The sequence below is a fragment of the Lissotriton helveticus genome, chromosome 5_1 (assembly GCF_964261635.1).
Source record: "Lissotriton helveticus chromosome 5_1, aLisHel1.1, whole genome shotgun sequence".
In the NCBI taxonomy this organism is placed as follows: Eukaryota; Metazoa; Chordata; class Amphibia; order Caudata; family Salamandridae; genus Lissotriton; species Lissotriton helveticus.
This window is the reverse complement of record NC_136065.1, coordinates 1921851030-1921872666: the sequence shown is the minus strand read 5'-3', so window position 1 is coordinate 1921872666 and position 21637 is coordinate 1921851030. Positions and strand designations below refer to the sequence as shown.

Here is a 21637-nt window from a genome sequence, read left to right as displayed (position 1 = left end):
ACGAAAGCCAAGACACCACAACATGAATTGTGTAAAAGGAAGATCAAGAAAACACAACATGACTCATGTAAAGGAAAGCCAAGCCACCACAACATGAATTGTGTAAAGGAAAGTCCAAGATACCACAGCATAACTCATGGAAAGCTGAAGACACCACAACATGGCTTGTGTAAATGAAAAGACCAAGACAACAAAACATGACACGTGTAAAGGAAAGGCCAAGACACCACACCATGACTTGTGGTAAGGAAAGCCCAAGACAACACAATATGAATGCTGTAAAGGAAAGACCAAGACCCCATAACATGACTTGTGTAAAGGATAGTTCAAGACAACACAACATGACTTGTGTAAAGGAAAGCCAAGACACCTCAACATGACTTGTGTAAAGGAAAGTCAAGACACCACAACATGACTAGTGTAAAGGAAAGCCAAGACACCACAACGTGACTCATGAAAAGGCAAGCCAAGGCACCACAACATGACTTGTGTAAAGGAAAGCCATAGCACCACAACATGACTCGTGTAAAGGAAAGCCAAGACACCACAAAATGTCTTGTGTAAAGGAAAGTAGAAGACACCACAACATGACTTGTGTAAAGGAAAGCCAAGACACCACAACATGACTCATGGAAAGGAAAGCTAAGACACCACAACGTGACTCATGAAAAGGCAAGCCAAGGCACCACAACATGACTTGTGTAAAGGAAAGCCATAGCACCACAACATGACTCGTGTAAAGGAAAGCCAAGACACCACAAAATGTCTTGTGTAAAGGAAATTCTAAGACACCTCAAAACGACTTTTGGAAAGAAAAGCCCAAGACACCACAACATGACATGTGTAAAGGAAAGTCCAAGACACCACAACCCGGACATGTGCTAATTGTAAAGACAAGTGAAGCTGAGGTGTAGGTGTATTTATTAATAAATCTAAACGTTTCTTTACATACCCATTTCTACATCAGTCATCAGTTTTAGGTTTGCTGTATTTTCCTTTTCTTGGAGGATTTGTAGTAGTTTCTCCTGGTAACCGTTCCTCTTGGCTGTGCCTCTCGAAGCCGTCTCGCCCTAGGCAGAATTACTTGCAGAGACCATAGGCTGACCTTTATGTAAGTGGTCAGCTATGTAAGGAAGAGTTACCTGGTGATTTCATGGTATCAAACATGCAACACTCTTGTCCTGTATTTTATTTGAATAACCTAATACATTCTGGGAATTGTAGTTCCGAGTCACTTCAATTGTAGTAAGACACCTGCGAACACTAGTGCTTTGTAAATGAAAAGTGTGGGACTTAAACATTGCATTCTTGGTGATCTAGATTACTCTGATAAAACTGTCAGTCACTCGGCAGTTGTGTGAACTGGGGGGTGCAGGTTCAACGGACTAGGAACAGGCCACGTGCTGATGTGGGAACAAGGTTGAGGATGCTGAGCAGAGCGCCTCTATGCAGTGACAGCCGGGCTCTGTGACCTCTGATTGAACTCGGGGGAAAGTGGAAAAGGGTGGGCACCCCAGCAGTGGAGGAGGGCAGAGACGGTCAGAAGATTTAAAACACTCTATTAATCAGGTTCTGCTGCAACATATTTTTTGCTCTGCTGGATCACTCCAGATGAGAGGACGAGGTAAGGATGTTACATTTTATGTTGTACAAAAGGACTTTTTAATCCTAGTTTCCAAATGTGATGGAATGGTATAACCCTGAGGATATCGTTTTATGTCGTTGTGCCTCAGGGTCCATTATCTGGCCCCAAAAATGGGATAGCCTAGAGGCAAACTCATTTTGCATGCTTCATATACATATGCATTCATGTATTTATTTATTCATTTGTTTATATTGGGTGCACAGAAAGACTGTGAGACTCCAAGATCTGTGAGCAAAGTCTGCAACAAAGAAGTAAAGTGCCCACAAAAAGCCTACTCCGTGGACTGAGGATGGGGTTCAGTGTTCCTTCCTCAGTACCGGGGGCATCTACGGGAGCAGATAGATGACCATTTACTTTGATATTGTCAAATGTGATACCCTCATTCCATTGATGAACATCACTGCCTTCATTTCATTAGTATCGGACACTATCTCTTCCCAATCTCTCAGATTGTTAATGTCAGATTCTCCAATCTACACTGTGTTTAATGCATACCCTTCCTTTCATGACTTGCTGGGGTGCCCAGATGATTCCCCCCTCAGAGCGCTGGCTACTATTTAACAAGTAATTCTCTCTGTTACTCTTTGATCTTAAATGGTGACGTGGCCTTGAAAACACAGAAGAAAACACGTGTCGGCAGGGCTGCTTAAAATGTAGTTACCAAATATTGTCTGCTACAAGTTGTGAACATGAACAGAATTGACAAAAACACATGTATTAGATACCCTGACAAGGGGTAGCCCATCACAAAAGCTGCCTCGCCCAGAAGGTGGAATTGAACCACTCTGTCGTTAGACAGCTACAGGTTTGAAGCCTGCACCCCAGACCACTGAGGTTCATCCAGGCAAAGAAACAGTGTAGCAAAAGAGGTATATATATCACAAGAATACATACTCTTTTACAGTTAGGGTGTGAGCCAAAATGTGTATTCCGCCTAGATATCAATGTCCACTATTTATTGAAGTTCTGGGCTCAGCTCTATTTTTGATTTGTCTTTATTTTCATGCACTGTTTTAGTCAAAAGTTCAGAATATGAACCTTTGATTGTATGCAAAACAGAGACAGGCTTTCTGGGTAAACGAGACTTTCTTATAATGTGGACAAAGTTCAGATAAATCATTGGTAATGTCAGCGTTAACCACAATAGAAGAGGAAAGGCCGTGCTGATTTGAGTTTACAGAACACAGAAAAAACAGACATTCTTAAAGCCTTACTCTGTTCTCTCACTCTCTCTGACTCCTTGAACGGAAAGAGCAAGACACCACAACATGATTGTGTAAAGGAAAGCCAAAACACCACAATATGACTTGAGTAAAGAAAAAGCCAAGACACCACAACATGACTTGTGTAAAGGAAAGCCAAAACACCACAACATGACTTGAGTAAAGGAAAGCCAAGACATCGCAACATGACTTGTGTAAAGGAAAGCCCAAGGCACCACAACATGAATTGTGTAAAAGAAAGCCAAGACACCACAACATGAATTGTGTAAACGAAAGCCAAGACACCACAACATGAATTGTGTAAAAGGAAGATCAAGACAACACAACATGACTCATGTAAAGGAAAGCCAAGACACCACCACAACATGAATTGTGTACATGGAAAGTCCAAGATACCTCAACATAACTCATGGAAAGCTGAAGACACCACAACATGGCTCGTGTAAATGAAAAGTCCAAGACAACAAAACATGATTCGTGTAAAGGAAAGGCCAAGACACCACACCATGACTTGTGGTAAGGAAAGTCCAAGACAACACAACATGAATGCTGTAAAGGAAAGATCAAGACCCCATAAAATGACTTGTGTAAAGGATATTTCAAGACAACATGACTTGTGTAAAGGAAAGCTAAGACACCACAACATGACTTGTGTAAAGGAAAGTCAAGACACCACAACATGACTAGTGTAAAGGAAAGCCAAGACACCACAACGTGACTCATGAAAAGGCAAGCCAAGGCACCACAACATGACTCGTGTAAAGGAAAGCTAAGAAACCACAAAATGTCTTGAGTAAAGGAAAGTAGAAGACACCACAACGTGACTTGTGTAAAGGAAAGCCAAGACACCACAACATGACTCATGGAAAGGAAAGTCCAAGACACCACAACATGACTCATGGAAAGGAAATTCCAAGACACCTCAAAACGACTTGTGGAAAGAAAAGCCCAAGACACCACAACATGACTTCTGTAAAGGAAAGTCCAAGACACCACAACCCCGACATGTGCTAATTGTAAAGACAAGTGAAGCTGAGGTGTAGGTGTATTTATTAATAAATCTAAACATTTCTTGACATACCCGTTTCTACATCAGTCATCAGTTTTAGGTTTGCTGTATTTGCCTTTTCTTGGAGGATTTGTAGTAGTTCCTCCTGGTAACCGTTCCTCTTGGCTGTGCCTCTCGAAGCCTTCTCGCCCTAGGCAGAATTACTTGCAGAGACCATAGGCTGAACTTTATGTAAATGGTCAGCTATGTAAGGAAGAGTTACCTGGTGATTTCATGGTATCAAACATGCAACACTCTTGTCCTGTATTTTATTTGAATAACCTAATACATTCTGGGAATTGTAGTTCCGAGTCACTTCAATTGTAGTAAGACACCTGCGAACACTAGTGCTTTGTAAATGAAAAGTGTGGGACTTAAACATTGCATTCTTGGTGACCTGGATTACTCTGATAAAACTGTCAGTCACTCGGCAGTGGTGTGAACTGGGGGGTGCAGGTGCAACGGACTAGGAATAGGCCACGTGCTGATGTGGGAACAAGGTTGAGGATGCTGAGCAGAGCGCCTCTATACAGTGACAGCCGGGCTCTGTGACCTCTGATTGAACTCGGGGGGAAAGGGGAAAAGGGTGGCACCCCAGCAGTGGAGGAGGGCAGAGGCGGTCAGAAGATTTAAAACACTCTATTAATCAGGTTATGCTGCAACATATTTTTTGCTCTGCTGGATCACTCCAGACGAGGTGAGGATGTTAGATTTTTTGTTGTACAAAAGGACTTTTTAATCCTAGTTTCCAAGTGTGATGGAATGGTATAACCCTGAGGATATCGCTTTATGTCGTTGTGCCTCAGGGTCCATTATCTGGGCCCAAAAATGGGATAGCCTAGAGGCAAACTCATTTTGCATGCTTCATTATACATATGCATTCATGTATTTATTTATTCATTTGTTTAATTTTGGTGCCCAGAAAGACTGTTAGACTCCAAGATCTGTGAGCAAAGTCTGCAACAAAGAAGTAAAGTGCCCACAAAAAGCCTACTCCGTGGACTGAGGATGGGTTTCAGTGCTCCTTCCTCAGTACCGGGGGCATCTACGGGAGCAGATAGATGACCATTTACTTTGATATTTTCAAATGTGATACCCTCATTCCATTGATGAACATCACTGCCTTCATTTCATTAGTATCGGACACTATCTCTTCCCAATCTCTCAGATTATTAATGTCAGATTCTCCAATCTACACTGTGTTTAATGCATACCCTTCCTTTCATGACTTGCTGGGGTGCCCAGATGAATCGCCCCTCAGAGCGCTGGCTACTATTTAACAAGTAATTCTCTCGGTTACTCTTTGAACTTAACCACTACAGTGCTAGCGGGTTTTCCCGCTGTGCGCTGAATGTTCATAAATCCCATTATTCATGACAAACCAGCTCGTCATGAGCGCAGCGCAGGTAACGCCCATGACGAGCTGGCTTTGTCATTAGCGTGGAAGGGGTCAAATGGTGACGTGGCCTTGAAAACACAAAAGAAAACACGTGTCGGCAGGGCTGCTGAAAATGTAGTTACCAAATATTGTCTGCTACAAGTTGTGAACATGAACAGAATTGACAAAAAAACATGTATTATTTACCCTGACAATGGACAGCCCATCACAAAAGCTGCCTCGCCCAGAAGGTGGAATTGAACCACGCTGTCGCTAGACAGCTACAGGTTTGAAGCCTGCACCCCAGACCACTGAGGTTCATCTGGGCAAAGAAACAGTGTAGCAAAACAGGTATATATATATTTCACAAGAATACATACTCTTTTACAGGTAGGGTGTGAGCCAAAATGTGTAATCCGCCTAGCTATCAATGTTCACTATTTATTGAAGTTCTGGGTTCAGCTCTATTTTTGATTTGTCTTTATTTTCATGCACTGTTTTAGTCAAAAGTTCAGAATATGAACCTTTGATTGTATTCAAAACAGAGACAGGCTTTCTGGGTAAACGAGACTTTCTTATAATGTGGACGAAGTTCAGATAAATCATTGGTAATGTCAGCGTTAACCACAATAGAAGAGGAAAGGCCGTGCTGATTTGAGTTTACAGAACACAGAATAAACAGACATTCTTAAGCCTTACTCTGTTCTCTCACTCTCTCTGACATCTTGAATGGAAAGAGCAAGACACCACAACATGATTGTGTAAAGGAAAGCCAAAACACCACAATATGACTTGAGTAAAGGAAAGCCAGGACACCACAACAAGACTTGTGTAAAGGAAAGCCAAAACACCACAACATGACTTGAGTAAAGGAAAGCCAAGACATCGCAACATGACTTGTGTAAAGGAAAGCTAAAACACCACAACATGACTTGAGTAAAGGAAAGCCAAGACACCACAACATGACTTGTGTAAAGGAAAGCCAAAACACTACAATATGACTTGAGTAAAGGAAAGCCAAGACACCACAACATGACTAGTGTAAAGGAAAGCCAAGACACCACAACGTGACTCATGAAAAGGCAAGCCAAGGCACCACAACATGACTTGTGTAAAGGAAAGCCATGGCACCACAACATGACTCGTGTAAAGGAAAGCCAAGAAACCACAAAATATCTTGTATTAAGGAAAGTAGAAGACACCACAACATGACTTGTGTAAAGGAAAGCCAAGACACCACAACATGACTCATGGAAAGGAAAGTCCAAGACACCACAACATGACTCATGGAAAGGAAATTCCAAGACACCTAAAAACGACTTGTGGAAAGAAAAGCCCAAGACACCACAACATGACTTGTGTAATGGAAAGTCCAAGACACCACAACCCCGACATGTGCTAATTGTAAAGACAAGTGAAGCTGAGGTGTAGGTGTATTTATTAATAAATCTAAACATTTCTTGACATACCCGTTTCTACATCAGTCATCAGTTTTAGGTTTGCTGTATTTGCCTTTTCTTGGAGGATTTGTAGTAGTTCCTCCTGGTAACCGTTCCTCTTGGCTGTGCCTCTCGAAGCCTTCTCGCCCTAGGCAGAATTACTTGCAGAGACCATAGGCTGACCTTTATGTAAATGGTCAGCTATGTAAGGAAGAGTTACCTGGTGATTTCATGGTATCAAACATGCAACACTCTTGTCCTGTATTTTATTTGAATAACCTAATACATTCTGGGAATTGTAGTTCCGAGTCACTTCAATTGTAGTAAGACACCTGCGAACACTAGTGCTTTGTAAATGAAAAGTGTGGGACTTAAACATTGCATTCTTGGTGACCTGGATTACTCTGATAAAACTGTCAGTCACTCGGCAGTGGTGTGAACTGGGGGGTGCAGGTGCAACGGACTAGGAACAGGCCACATGCTGATGTGGGAACAAGGTTGAGGATGCTGAGCAGAGCGCCTCTATACAGTGACGCCGAGCTCTGTGACCTCTGATTGAACTCGGGGGGAAAGGGGAAAAGGGTGGCACCCCAGCGGTGGAGGAGGGCAGAGGTGGTCAGAAGATTTAAAACACTCTATTAATCAGGTTATGCTGCAACATATTTTTTGCTCTGCTGGATCACTCCAGACGAGGTGAGGATGTTAGATTTTTTGTTGTACAAAAGGACTTTTTAATTCTAGTTTCCAAATGTGATAGAATGGTATAACCCTGAGGATATCGCTTTATGTCGTTGTGCCTCAGGGTCCATTATCTGGGCCCAAAAATGGGATAGCCTAGAGGCAAACTCATTTTGCATGCTTCATTATACATATGCATTCATGTATTTATTTATTCATTTGTTTAATTTGGGTGCACTGAAAGACTGTGAGACTCCAAGATCTGTGAGCAAAGTCTGCAACAAAGAAGTAAAGTGCTCACAAAAAGCCTACTCCGTGGACCGAGGATGGGGTTCAGTGCTCCTTCCTCAGTACCGGGGGCATCTACGGGAGCAGATAGATGACCATTTACTTTGATATTTTCAAATGTGATACCCTCATTCCATTGATGAACATCACTGCCTTCATTTCATTAGTATCGGACACTATCTCTTTCCAATCTCTCCGATTATTAATGTCAGATTCTCCAATCTACACTGTGTTTAATGCATACCCTTCCTTTCATGACTAGCTGGGGTGCCCAGATGAATCGCCCCTCAGAGCGCTGGCTACTATTTAACAAGTAATTCTCTCGGTTACTCTTTGATCTTAACCACTACAGTGCTAGCGGGTTTTCCCGCTGTGCGCTGAATGTTCATAAATCCCATTATTCATGACAAAGCCAGCTCGTCATGAGTCCAGCGCAGGTAACGCCCATGACGAGCTGGCTTTGCCATTAGCGTGGAAGGGGTTAAATGGTGACGTGGCCTTGAAAACACAAAAGAAAACACGTGTCGGCAGGGCTGCTGAAAATGTAGTTACCAAATATTGTCTGCTACAAGTTGTGAACATGAACAGAATTGACAAAAAAACCTGTATTATTTACCCTGACAATGGGCAGCCCATCACAAAAGCTGCCTCGCCCAGAAGGTGGAATTGAACCACTCTGTCGCTAGACAGCTACAGGTTTGAAGCCTGCACCCCAGACCACTAAGGTTCATCCGGGCAAAGAAACAGTGTAGCAAAACAGGTATATATATATATCACAAGAATACATACTCTTTTACAGGTAGGGTGTGAGCCAAAATGTGTAATCCGCCTAGCTATCAATGTCCACTATTTATTGAAGTTCTGGGTTCAGCTCTATTTTTGATTTGTCTTTATTTTCATGCAATGTTTTAGTCAAAAGTTCAGAATATGAACCTTTGATTGTATGCAAAACAGAGACAGGCTTTCTGGGTAAACGAGACTTTCTTATAATGTGGACAAAGTTCAGATAAATCATTGGTAATGTCAGCGTTAACCACAATAGAAGAGGAAAGGCCGTGCTGATTTGAGTTTACAGAACACAGAATAAACAGACATTCTTAAGCCTTACTCTGTTCTCTCACTCTCTCTGACATCTTGAATGGAAAGAGCAAGACACCACAACATGATTGTGTAAAGGAAAGCCAAAACACCACAATATGACTTGAGTAAAGGAAAGCCAGGACACCACAACATGACTTGTGTAAAGGAAAGCCAAAACACCACAACATGACTTGAGTAAAGGAAAGCCAAGACATCGCAACATGACTTGTGTAAAGGAAAGCCAAAACACCACAACATGACTTGAGTAAAGGAAAGCCAAGACACCACAACATGACTTGTGTAAAGGAAAGCCAAAACACTACAATATGACTTGAGTAAAGGAAAGCCAAGACACCACAACATGACTAGTGTAAAGAAAAGCCAAGACACCACAACATGACTCATGAAAAGGCAAGCCAAGGCACCACAACATGACTTGTGTAAAGGAAAGCCATGGCACCACAACATGACTCGTGTAAAGGAAAGCCAAGAAACCACAAAATATCTTGTATTAAGGAAAGTAGAAGACACCACAACATGACTTGTGTAAAGGAAAGCCAAGACACCACAACATGACTCATGGAAAGGAAAGTCCAAGACACCACAATATGACTCATGGAAAGGAAATTCCAAGACACCTAAAAACGACTTGTGGAAAGAAAAGCCCAAGACACCACAACATGACTTGTGTAATGGAAAGTCCAAGACACCACAACCCCGACATGTGCTAATTGTAAAGACAAGTGAAGCTGAGGTGTAGGTGTATTTATTAATAAATCTAAACATTTCTTGACATACCCGTTTCTACATCAGTCATCAGTTTTAGGTTTGCTGTATTTGCCTTTTCTTGGAGGATTTGTAGTAGTTCCTCCTGGTAACCGTTCCTCTTGGCTGTGCCTCTCGAAGCCTTCTCGCCCTAGGCAGAATTACTTGCAGAGACCATAGGCTGACCTTTATTTAAATGGTCAGCTATGTAAGGAAGAGTTACCTGGTGATTTCATGGTATCAAACATGCAACACTCTTGTCCTGTATTTTATTTGAATAACCTAATACATTCTGGGAATTGTAGTTCCGAGTCACTTCAATTGTAGTAAGACACCTGCGAACACTAGTGCTTTGTAAATGAAAAGTGTGGGACTTAAACATTGCATTCTTGGTGACCTGGATTACTCTGATAAAACTGTCAGTCACTCGGCAGTGGTGTGAACTGGGGGGTGCAGGTGCAACGGACTAGGAACAGGCCACGTGCTGATGTGGGAACAAGGTTGAGGATGCTGAGCAGAGCGCCTCTATACAGTGACAGCCGAGCTCTGTGACCTCTGATTGAACTCGGGGGGAAAGGGGAAAAGGGTGGCACCCCAGCAGTGGAGGAGGGCAGAGGCGGTCAGAAGATTTAAAACACTCTATTAATCAGGTTATGCTGCAACATATTTTTTGCTCTGCTGGATCACTCCAGACGAGGTGAGGATGTTAGATTTTTTGTTGTACAAAAGGACTTTTTAATCCTAGTTTCCAAATGTGATAGAATGGTATAACCCTGAGGATATCGCTTTATGTCGTTGTGCCTCAGGGTCCATTATCTGGGCCCAAAAATGGGATAGCCTAGAGGCAAACTCATTTTGCATGCTTCATTATACATATGCATTCATGTATTTATTTATTCATTTGTTTAATTTGGGTGCACAGAAAGACTGTGAGACTCCAAGATCTGTGAGCAAAGTCTGCAACAAAGAAGTAAAGTGCCCACAAAAAGCCTACTCCGTGGACCGAGGATGGGGTTCAGTGCTCCTTCCTCAGTACCGGGGGCATCTACGGGAGCAGATAGATGACCATTTACTTTGATATTTTCAAATGTGATACCCTCATTCCATTGATGAACATCACTGCCTTCATTTCATTAGTATCGGACACTATCTCTTTCCAATCTCTCCGATTATTAATGTCAGATTCTCCAATCTACACTGTGTTTAATGCATACCCTTCCTTTCATGACTTGCTGGGGTGCCCAGATGAATCGCCCCTCAGAGCGCTGGCTACTATTTAACAAGTAATTCTCTCGGTTACTCTTTGATCTTAACCACTACAGTGCTAGCGGGTTTTCCCGCTGTGCGCTGAATGTTCATAAATCCCATTATTCATGACAAAGCCAGCTCGTCATGAGCGCAGCGCAGGTAACGCCCATGACGAGCTGGCTTTGCCATTAGCGTGGAAGGGGTTAAATGGTGACGTGGCCTTGAAAACACAAAAGAAAACACGTGTCGGCAGGGCTGCTGAAAATGTAGTTACCAAATATTGTCTGCTACAAGTTGTGAACATGAACAGAATTGACAAAAAAACCTGTATTATTTACCCTGACAATGGGCAGCCCATCACAAAAGCTGCCTCGCCCAGAAGGTGGAATTGAACCACTCTGTCGCTAGACAGCTACAGGTTTGAAGCCTGCACCCCAGACCACTGAGGTTCATCCGGGCAAAGAAACAGTGTAGCAAAACAGGTATATATATATATCACAAGAATACATACTCTTTTACAGGTAGGGTGTGAGCCAAAATGTGTAATCCGCCTAGCTATCAATGTCCACTATTTATTGAAGTTCTGGGTTCAGCTCTATTTTTGATTTGTCTTTATTTTCATGCAATGTTTTAGTCAAAAGTTCAGAATATGAACCTTTGATTGTATGCAAAACAGAGACAGGCTTTCTGGGTAAACGAGACTTTCTTATAATGTGGACAAAGTTCAGATAAATCATTGGTAATGTCAGCGTTAACCACAATAGAAGAGGAAAGGCCGTGCTGATTTGAGTTTACAGAACACAGAATAAACAGACATTCTTAAAGCCTTACTCTGTTCTCTCACTCTCTCTGACATCTTGAATGGAAAGAGCGGATCACTGAAAGAATATCGACTACCAAAATATCGACTACCCAAAATATCGAGGAAAAAATATCTACAGCAAAAATATCGAGTTTGTATGTACAAACAGGTAAGTACAAAAATATCGAGTACAAAATATCGTTTACAAAAATATAGTTGTAAAAAATATCGTATTTACTAAAAACAGTGTTAAATTAAAATAATATTAATAATTAATTACTAAAATATACTTAAAATTACTTAAATTAACTTATAATAATTAAATAATTAATGAAAGTTAAATAAATATTTTTTTATTTCATATATATTAAACATATATATATAGTAATAAAATATAATAAAATAATACCCAAAAACTGAAAACTGACCCTGAACCCTAAAAATACCCCTTTACCCAAAAACTGAAAACTGACCCTGAACCCTAAAAATACCCCTTTACCCAAAAACTGAAAACTGACCCTGAACCCTAAAACTACCCCTTTACCCAAAAACTGAAAACTGACCCTGAACCCTAAAAATACCCCCTTACACAAAAACTGAAAACTGACCCTCAACCCTAAAAATACCCCTTTACCCAAAAACCCAAAACTGACCCTGAACCATAAAAATACCCCTTTACCCAAAAACCCAAAACTGACCCTGAACCCAAAAATATACCCCTTTACCCAAAAACCCAAAACTGACCCTGAACCCTAAAAATAAAAACGATATTACTTCACTTACCTTAAAAACGATATTACTTCACTTACCTTAAAAACGATATTTTGGCTGTCGATATTCTGTCCAGTCGATATTTTCTCCAAACGATATTTTGGAGTCGATATTATGTCCAAACGATATTTTGGAGTCAATATTATGTCTGTGTACCGGAAAGAGCAAGACACCACAACATGATTGTGTAAAGGAAAGCCAAAACACCACAATATGACTTGAGTAAAGGAAAGCCAGGACACCACAACATGACTTGTGTAAAGGAAAGCCAAAACACCACAACATGACTTGAGTAAAGGAAAGCCAAGACATCGCAACATGACTTGTGTAAAGGAAAGCCAAAACACCACAACATGACTTGAGTAAAGGAAAGCCAAGACACCACAACATGACTTGTGTAAAGGAAAGCCAAAACACTACAATATGACTTGAGTAAAGGAAAGCCAAGACACCACAACATGACTAGTGTAAAGGAAAGCCAAGACACCACAACGTGACTCATGAAAAGGCAAGCCAAGGCACCACAACATGACTTGTGTAGAGGAAAGCCATGGCACCACAACATGACTCGTGTAAAGGAAAGCCAAGAAACCACAAAATGTCTTGTATTAAGGAAAGTAGAAGACACCACAACATGACTTGTGTAAAGGAAAGCCAAGACACCACAACATGACTCATGGAAAGGAAAGTCCAAGACACCACAACATGACTCATGGAAAGGAAATTCCAAGACACCTCAAAATGACTTGTGGAAAGAAAAGCCCAAGACACCACAACATGACTTGTGTAAAGGAAAGTCCAAGACACCACAACCCCGACATGTGCTAATTGTAAAGACAAGTGAAGCTGAGGTGTAGGTGTATTTATTAATAAATCTAAACGTTTCTTGACATACCCGTCTCTACATCAGTCATCAGTTTTAGGTTTGCTGTATTTGCCTTTTCTTGGAGGATTTGTAGTAGTTCCTCCTGGTAACCGTTCCTCTTGGCTGTGCCTCTCGAAGCCTTCTCGCCCTAGGCAGAATTACTTGCAGAGACCATAGGCTGACCTTTATGTAAATGGTCAGCTATGTAAGGAAGAGTTACCTGGTGATTTCATGGTATCAAACATGCAACACTCTTGTCCTGTAATTTATTTGAATAACCTAATACATTCTGGGAATTGTAGTTCCGAGTCACTTCAATTGTAGTAAGACACCTGTGATCACTAGTGCTTTGTAAATGAAAAGTGTGGGACTTAAACATTGCATTCTTGGTGACCTGGATTACTCTGATTAAACTGTCAGTCACTCGGCAGTGGTGTGAACTGGGGGGTGCAGGTGCAACAGACTAGGAACAGGCCACGTGCTGATGTGGGAACAAGGTTGAGGATGCTGAGCAGAGCGCCTCTATGCAGTGACAGCCGGGCTCTGTGACCTCTGATTGAACTCGGGGGGAAAGGGGAAACGGGTGGCACCCCAGCAGTGGAGGAGGGCAGAGGCGGTCAGAAGATTTAAAACACTCTATTAATCAGGTTATGCTGCAACATATTTTTTGCTCTGCTGGATCACTCCAGATGAGAGGACGAGGTAAGGATGTTAGATTTTTTGTTGTACAAAAGGACTTTTTAATCCTAGTTTCCAAATGTGATGGAATGGTATAACCCTGAGGATATCGTTTCATGTCGTTGTGCCTCAGGGTCCATTATCTGGCCCCAAAAATGGATAGCCTAGAGGCAAACTCATTTTGTATGCTTCATTATACATATGCATTCATGTATTTATTTATTCATTTGTTTATATTGGGTGCACAGAAAGACTGTGAGACTCCAAGATCTGTGAGCAAAGTCTGCAACAAAGAAGTAAAGTGCCCACAAAAAGCCTACTCCGTGGACCGAGGATGGGGTTCAGTGGTCCTTCCTCAGTACCGGGGGCATCTACGGGAGCAGATAGATGACTATTTACTTTGATATTGTCAAACGTGATACCCTCATTCCATTGATGAACATCACTGCCTTCATTTCATTAGTATCGGACACTATCTCTTCCCAATCTCTCAGATTATTAATGTCAGATTCTCCAATCTACACTGTGTTTAATGCATACCCTTCCTTTCATGACTTGCTGGGGTGCCCAGATGAATCGCCCCTCAGAGCGCTGGCTACTATTTAACAAGTAATTCTCTCGGTTACTCTTTGATCTTAAATGGTGACGTGGCCTTGAAAACACAGAAGAAAACACGTGTCGGCAGGGCTGCTGTAAATGTAGTTACCAAATATTGTCTGCTACAAGTTGTGAACATGAACAGAATTGACAAAAAAACATGTACTAGTTACCCTGACAATGGGCAGCCCATCACAAAAGCTGCCTTGCCCAGAAGGTGGAATTGAACCAATCTGTCGCTAGACAGCTACAGGTTTGAAGCCTGCACCCCAGACCACTGAGGTTCATCCGGGCAAAGAAACAGTCTAGCAAAACAAGTATATATATCACAAGAATACATACTCTTTTACAGGTATGGTGTGAGCCAAAATGTGTAATCCGCCTAGCTATCAATGTCCACTATTTATTGAAGTTCTGGGCTTAGCTCTATTTTTGATTTGTCTTTATTTTCATGCACTGTTTTAGTCAAAAGTTCAGAATATGAACCTTTGATTGTATGCAAAACAGAGACAGGCTTTCTGGGTAAACGTAACTTTCTTATAATATGGACAAAGTTCAGATAAATCATTGGTAATGTCAGCGTTAACTACAATAGAAGAGGAAAGGCCGTGCTGATTTGAATTTACAGAATACAGAATAAACAGACATTCTTAAAGCCTTACTCTGTTCTCTCACTCTCTCTGACTCCTTGAACGGAAAGATCAAGACACCACAACATGATTGTGTAAAGGAAAGCCAAAACACCACAAAATGACTTGAGTAAAGGAAAGCCAAGACACCACAACATGACTTGTGTAAAGGAAAGCCAAAACACCACAACATGACTTGAGTAAAGGAAAGTCAAGACATCGCAACATGACTTCTGTAAAGGAAAGCCAAAACACCACAACATGACTTGAGTAAAGGAAAGCCAAGACACCACAACATGACTTGTGTAAAGGAAAGCCAAAACACTACAATATGACTTGAGTAAAGCAAAGCCAAGACACCACTACATGACTTGTGTAAAGGAAAGCCAAAACACCACAACATGACTTGAGTAAAGGAAAGCCAAGACATCGCAATATGACTTGTGTAAAAGAAAGCCCAAGGCACCACAACATGAATTGTGTAAAAGAAAGCCAAGACACCACAACATGAATTGTGTAAACGAAAGCCAAGACACCACAACATGAATTGTGTAAAAGGAAGATCAAGACAACACAACATGACTCATGTAAAGGAAAGCCAAGACACCACAACATGAATTGTGTAAATGGAAAGTCCAAGATACCACAACATAACTCATGGAAAGCTGAAGACACCACAACATGGCTCGTGTAAATGAAAAGTCCGAAACAACAAAACATGACTCGTGGGAAGGAAAGGCCAAGACACCACAACATGAATGCTGTAAAGGAAAGATCAAGACCCCATAACATGACTTGTGTAAAGGATATTTCAAGACAAGACAACATGACTTGTATAAAGGAAAGCCAAGACACCACAACATGACTTGTGTAAAGGAAAGTCAAGACACCACAACATGAGTAGTGTAAAGGAAAGCCAAGACACCAAAACGTGACTCATGAAAAGGCAAGCCAAGGCACCACAACATGACTTGTGTAAAGGAAAGCCATGGCACCACAACATGACTCGTGTAAAGGAAAGCCAAGAAACCACAAAATGTCTTGTGTAAAGGAAAGTAGAAGACACCACAACATGACTTGTGTAAAGGAAAGCCAAGACACCACAACGTGACTCATGGAAAGGAAAGTCCAAGACACCACAACATGACTCATGGAAAGGAAATTCCAAGACACCTCAAAACGACTTGTGGAAAGAAAAGCCCAAGACACCACAACATGACTTGTGTAAAGGAATGTCCAAGACACCACAACCCCGACATGTGCTAATTGTAAAGACAAGTGAAGCTGAGGTGTAGGTGTATTTATTAATAAATCTAAACGTTTCTTGACATACCCGTTTCTACATCAGTCATCAGTTTTAGGTTTGCTGTATTTGCCTTTTCTTGGAGGATTTGTAGTAGTTCCTCCTGGTAACCGTTCCTCTTGGCTGTGCCTCTCGAAGCCTTCTCGCCCTAGGCAGAATTACTTGCAGAGACCATAGGCTGACCTTTATGTAAATGGTCAGCTATGTAAGGAAGAGTTACCTGGTGATTTCATGGTATCAAACATGCAACACTCTTGTCCTGTATTTTATTTGAATAACCTAAAACATTCTGGGAATTGTAGTTCCGAGTCACTTCAATTGTAGTAAGACACCTGCGAACACTAGTGCTTTGTAAATGGAAAGTGTGGGACTTAAACATTGCATTCTTGGTGACCTGGATTACTCTGATAAAACTGTCAGTCACTCGGCAGTGGTGTGAACTGGGGGGTGCAGGTGCAACGGACTAGGAACAGGCCACGTGCTGATGTGGGAACAAGGTTGAGGATGCTGAGCAGAGCGCCTCTATGCAGTGACAGCCGGGCTCTGTGACCTCTGATTGAACTCGGGGGGAAAGGGGAAAAGGGTGGCACCCCAGCCGTGGAGGAGGGCAGAGGGGGTCAGAAGATTTAAAACACTCTATTAATCAGGTTATGCTGCAAAATTTTTTTTGCTCTGCTGGATCACTCCAGATGAGAGGACGAGGTAAGGATGTTAAATTTTTTGTTGTACAAAAGGACTTTTTAATCCTAGTTTCCAAATGTGATGGAATGATATAACCCTGAGGATATCGCTTTATGTCGTTGTGCCTCAGGGTCCATTATCTGGCCCCAAAAATGGATAGCCTAGAGGCAAACTCATTTTGCATGCTTCATTATACATATGCATTCATGTATTTATTTATTCATTTGTTTATATTGGGTGCACAGAAAGACTGTGAGACTCCAAGATCTGTGAGCAAAGTCTGCAACAAAGAAGTAAAGTGCCCACAAAAAGCCTACTCCGTGGACCGAGGATGGGGTTCAGTGGTCCTTCCTCAGTCCGGGGGGCATCTACGGGAGCCGATGGATGACTATTTACTTTGATATTGTCAAATGTGATACCCTCATTCCATTGATGAACATCACTGCCTTCATTTCATTAGTATCGGACACTATCTCTTCCCAATCTCTCAGATTAATAATGTCAGATTCTCCAATCTACACTGTGTTTAATGCATACCCTTCCTTTCATGACTTGCTGGGGTGCCTAGATATATCGCTCCTCAGAGCGCTGGCTACTATTTAACAAGTAATTCTCTCGGTTACTCTTTGATCTTAAATGGTGACGTGGCCTTGAAAACACAGAAGAAAACACGTGTCGGCAGGGCTACTGTAAATGTAGTTACCAAATATTGTCTGCTACAAGTTGTGAACATGAACAGAATTGACAAAAAAACATGTATTAGTTACCCTGACAATGGGCAGCCCATCACAAAAGCTGCCTCGCCCAGAAGGTGGAATTGAACCAATCTGTCGCTAGACAGCTACAGGTTTGAAGCCTGCACCCCAGACCACTGAGGTTCATCCGGGCAAAAAAACAGTGTAGCAAAACAGGTATATATATTTCACAAGAATACATACTCTTTTACAGGTAGGGTGTGAGCCAAAATGTGTAATCCGCTTAGCTATCAATGTCCACTATTTATTGAAGTTCTGGGCTCAGCTCTATTTTTGATTTGTCTTTATTTTCATGCACTGTTTTAGTCAAAAGTTCAGAATATGAACCTTTGATTGTATGCAAAACAGAGACAGGCTTTCTGGTTAAACGTAACTTTCTTATAATATGGACAAAGTTCAGATAAATCATTGGTAATGTCAGCGTTAACTACAATAGAAGAGGAAAGGCCGTGCTGATTTGAGTTTACAGAACAAAGAATAAACAGACATTCTTAAAGCCTTACTCTGTTCTCTCACTCTCTCTGACTCCTTGAACGGAAAGATCAAGACACCACAACATGATTGTGTAAAGGAAAGCCAAAACACCACAATATGACTTGAGTAAAGGAAAGCCAAGACACCACAACATGACTTGTGTAAAGGAAAGCCAAAACACCACAACATGACTTGAGTAAAGGAAAGCCAAGACATCGCAACATGACTTCTGTAAAGGAAAGCCAAAACACCACAACATGACTTGAGTAAAAGAAAGCCAAGACACCACAACATGACTTGTGTAAAGGAAAGCCAAAACACTACAATATGACTTGAGTAAAGCAAAGCCAAGACACCACTACATGACTTGTGTAAAGGAAAGCCAAAACACCACAACATGACTTGAGTAAAGGAAAGCCAAGACATCGCAACATGACTTGTGTAAAGGAAAGCCCAAGGCACCACAACATGAATTGTGTAAAAGAAAGCCAAGACACCACAACATGAATTGTGTAAACGAAAGCCAAGACACCACAACATGAATTGTGTAAAAGGAAGATCAAGAAAACACAACATGACTCATTTAAAGGAAAGCCAAGACACCACAACATGAATTGTGTAAATGGAAAGTCCAAGATACCACAACATAACTCATGGAAAGCTGAAGACACCACAACATGGCTCGTGTAAATGAAAAGTCCGAAACAACAAAACATGACTCGTGGGAAGGAAAGGCCAAGACACCACACCATGACTTGTGGTAAGGAAAGTCCAAGACAACACAACATGAATGCTGTAAAGGAAAGATCAAGACCCCATAACATGACTTGTGTAAAGGATATTTCAAGACAAGACAACATGACTTGTATAAAGGAAAGCCAAGACACCACAACATGACTTGTGTAAAGGAAAGTCAAGACACCACAACATGAGAAGTGTAAAGGAAAGCCAAGACACCACAACGTGACTCATGAAAAGGCAAGCCAAGGCACCACAACATGACTTGTGTAAAGGAAAGCCATGGCACCACAACATGACTCGTGTAAAGGAAAGCCAAGAAACCACAAAATGTCTTGTGTAAAGGAAAGTAGAAGACACCACAACATGACTTGTGTAAAGGAAAGCCAAGACACCACAACGTGACTCATGGAAAGGAAAGTCCAAGACACCACAACATGAGTCATGGAAAGGAAATTCCAAGACACCTCAAAACGACTTGTGGAAAGAAAAGCCCAAGACACCACAACATGACTTGTGTAAAGGAAAGTCCAAGACACCACAAACCCGACATGTGCTAATTGTAAAGACAAGTGAAGCTGAGGTGTAGGTGTATTTATTAATAAATCTAAACGTTTCTTGACATACCCGTTTCTACATCAGTCATCAGTTTTAGGTTTGCTGTATTTGCCTTTTCTTGGAGGATTTGTAGTAGTTCCTCCTGGTAACCGTTCCTCTTGGCTGTGCCTCTCGAAGCCTTCTCGCCCTAGGCAGATTTACTTGCAGAGACCATAGGCTGACCTTTATGTAAATGGTCAGCTATGTAAGGAAGAGTTACCTGGTGATTTCATGGTATCAAACATGCAACACTCTTGTCCTGTATTTTATTTGAATAACCTAATACATTCTGGGAATTGTAGTTCCGAGTCACTTCAATTGTAGTAAGACACCTGCGAACACTAGTGCTTTGTAAATGAAAAGTGTGGGACTTAAACATTGCATTCTTGGTGACCTGGATTACTCTGATAAAACTGTCAGTCACTCGGCAGTGGTGTGAACTGGGGGGTGCAGGTGCAACAAACTAGGAACAGGCCACGTGCTGATGTGGGAACAAGGTTGAGGATGCTGAGCAGAGCGCCTCTATGCAGTGACAGCCGGGCTCTGTGACCTCTGATTGAACTCGGGGGGAAAGGGGAAAAGGGTGGCACCCCAGCCGTGGAGGAGGGCAGAGGGGGTCAGAAGATTTAAAACACTCTATTAATCAGGGTATGCTGCAACATATTTTTTGCTCTGCTGGATCACTCCAGATGAGAGGACGAGGTAAGGATGTTACATTTTTTGTTGTACAAAAGGACTTTTTAATCCTAGTTTCCAAATTTGATGGAATGCTATAACCCTGAGGATATCGCTTTATGTCGTTGTGCCTCAGGGTCCATTATCTGGCCCCAAAAATGGGATAGCCTAGAGGCAAACTCATTTTGCATGCTTCATTATACATATGCATTCATGTATTTATTTATTCATTTGTTTATATTGGGTGCACAGAAAGACTGTGAGACTCCAAGATCTGTGAGCAAAGGCTGCAACAAAGAAGTAAAGTGCCCACAAAAAGCCTACTCCGTGGACCGAGGATGGGGTTCAGTGGTCCTTCCTCAGTACCGGGGGCATCTATGGGAGCAGATAGATGACCATTTACTTTGATATTGTCAAATGTGATACCCTCATTCCATTGATGAACATCACTGCCTTCATTTCATTAGTATCAGACACTATCTCTTCCCAATCTCTCAGATTATTAATGTCAGATTCTCCAATCTACACTGTGTTTAATGCATACCCTTCCTTTCATGACTTGCTGGGGTGCCCAGATGAATCGCCCCTCAGAGCGCTGGCTACTATTTAACAAGTAATTCTCTCGGTTACTCTTTGATCTTAAATGGTGACGTGGCCTTGAAAACACAGAAGAAAACACGTGTCGGCAGGGCTGCTGAAAATGTAGTTACCAAATATTGTCTGCTACAAGTTGTGAACATGAACAGAATTGACAAAAAACATGTATTAGTTACCCTGACAATGGGCAGCCCATCACAAAAGCTGCCTCGTCCAGAAGGTGGAATTGAACCACTCTGTCGCTAGACAGCTACAGGTTTGAAGCCTGCACCCCAGACCACTGAGGTTCATCCGGGTAAAGAAACAGTGTAGCAAAACAGGTATATATATCACAAGAATACATACTCTTTTACAGGTAGGGTGTGAGCCAAAATGTGTAATCCGCTTAGCTATCAATGTCCACTATTTATTGAAGTTCTGGGCTCAGCTCTATTTTTGATTTGTCTTTATTTTCATGCACTGTTTTAGTCAAAAGTTCAGAATATGAACCTTTGATTGTATGCAAAACAGAGACAGGCTTTCTGGGTAAACGTAACTTTCTCATAATATGGACAAAGTTCAGATAAATCATTGGTAATGTCAGCGTTAACTCCAAAGAAGAGGAAAGGCCGTGCTGATTTGAGTTTACAGAACACAGAATAAACAGACATTCTTAAAGCCTTACTCTGTTCTCTCACTCTCTC

The 21637-nt window shown here is 41.7% G+C and overlaps 7 non-coding genes across 7 annotated transcripts; all 7 read right to left on the bottom strand.

Annotated features, from left to right (window-relative positions):
* Window positions 1-2404: 2404 nt before the first annotated feature.
* On the bottom strand, window positions 2405-2491 carry TRNASTOP-UCA (transfer RNA opal suppressor (anticodon UCA)). Its single transcript has one exon. It is a non-coding gene; the product is annotated as a tRNA-Sec (tRNA).
* Window positions 2492-5535: 3044 nt separating this feature from the next.
* On the bottom strand, window positions 5536-5622 carry TRNASTOP-UCA (transfer RNA opal suppressor (anticodon UCA)). Its single transcript has one exon. It is a non-coding gene; the product is annotated as a tRNA-Sec (tRNA).
* Window positions 5623-8349: 2727 nt separating this feature from the next.
* On the bottom strand, window positions 8350-8436 carry TRNASTOP-UCA (transfer RNA opal suppressor (anticodon UCA)). Its single transcript has one exon. It is a non-coding gene; the product is annotated as a tRNA-Sec (tRNA).
* A 2728-nt stretch (window positions 8437-11164) lies between these two features.
* On the bottom strand, window positions 11165-11251 carry TRNASTOP-UCA (transfer RNA opal suppressor (anticodon UCA)). Its single transcript has one exon. It is a non-coding gene; the product is annotated as a tRNA-Sec (tRNA).
* Window positions 11252-14712: 3461 nt separating this feature from the next.
* On the bottom strand, window positions 14713-14799 carry TRNASTOP-UCA (transfer RNA opal suppressor (anticodon UCA)). The gene has a single exon. It is a non-coding gene; the product is annotated as a tRNA-Sec (tRNA).
* A 3120-nt stretch (window positions 14800-17919) lies between these two features.
* Window positions 17920-18006, bottom strand: TRNASTOP-UCA (transfer RNA opal suppressor (anticodon UCA)). The gene has a single exon. It is a non-coding gene; the product is annotated as a tRNA-Sec (tRNA).
* A 3158-nt stretch (window positions 18007-21164) lies between these two features.
* Window positions 21165-21251, bottom strand: TRNASTOP-UCA (transfer RNA opal suppressor (anticodon UCA)). The gene has a single exon. It is a non-coding gene; the product is annotated as a tRNA-Sec (tRNA).
* Between the last annotated feature and the right edge of the window lie 386 nt (window positions 21252-21637).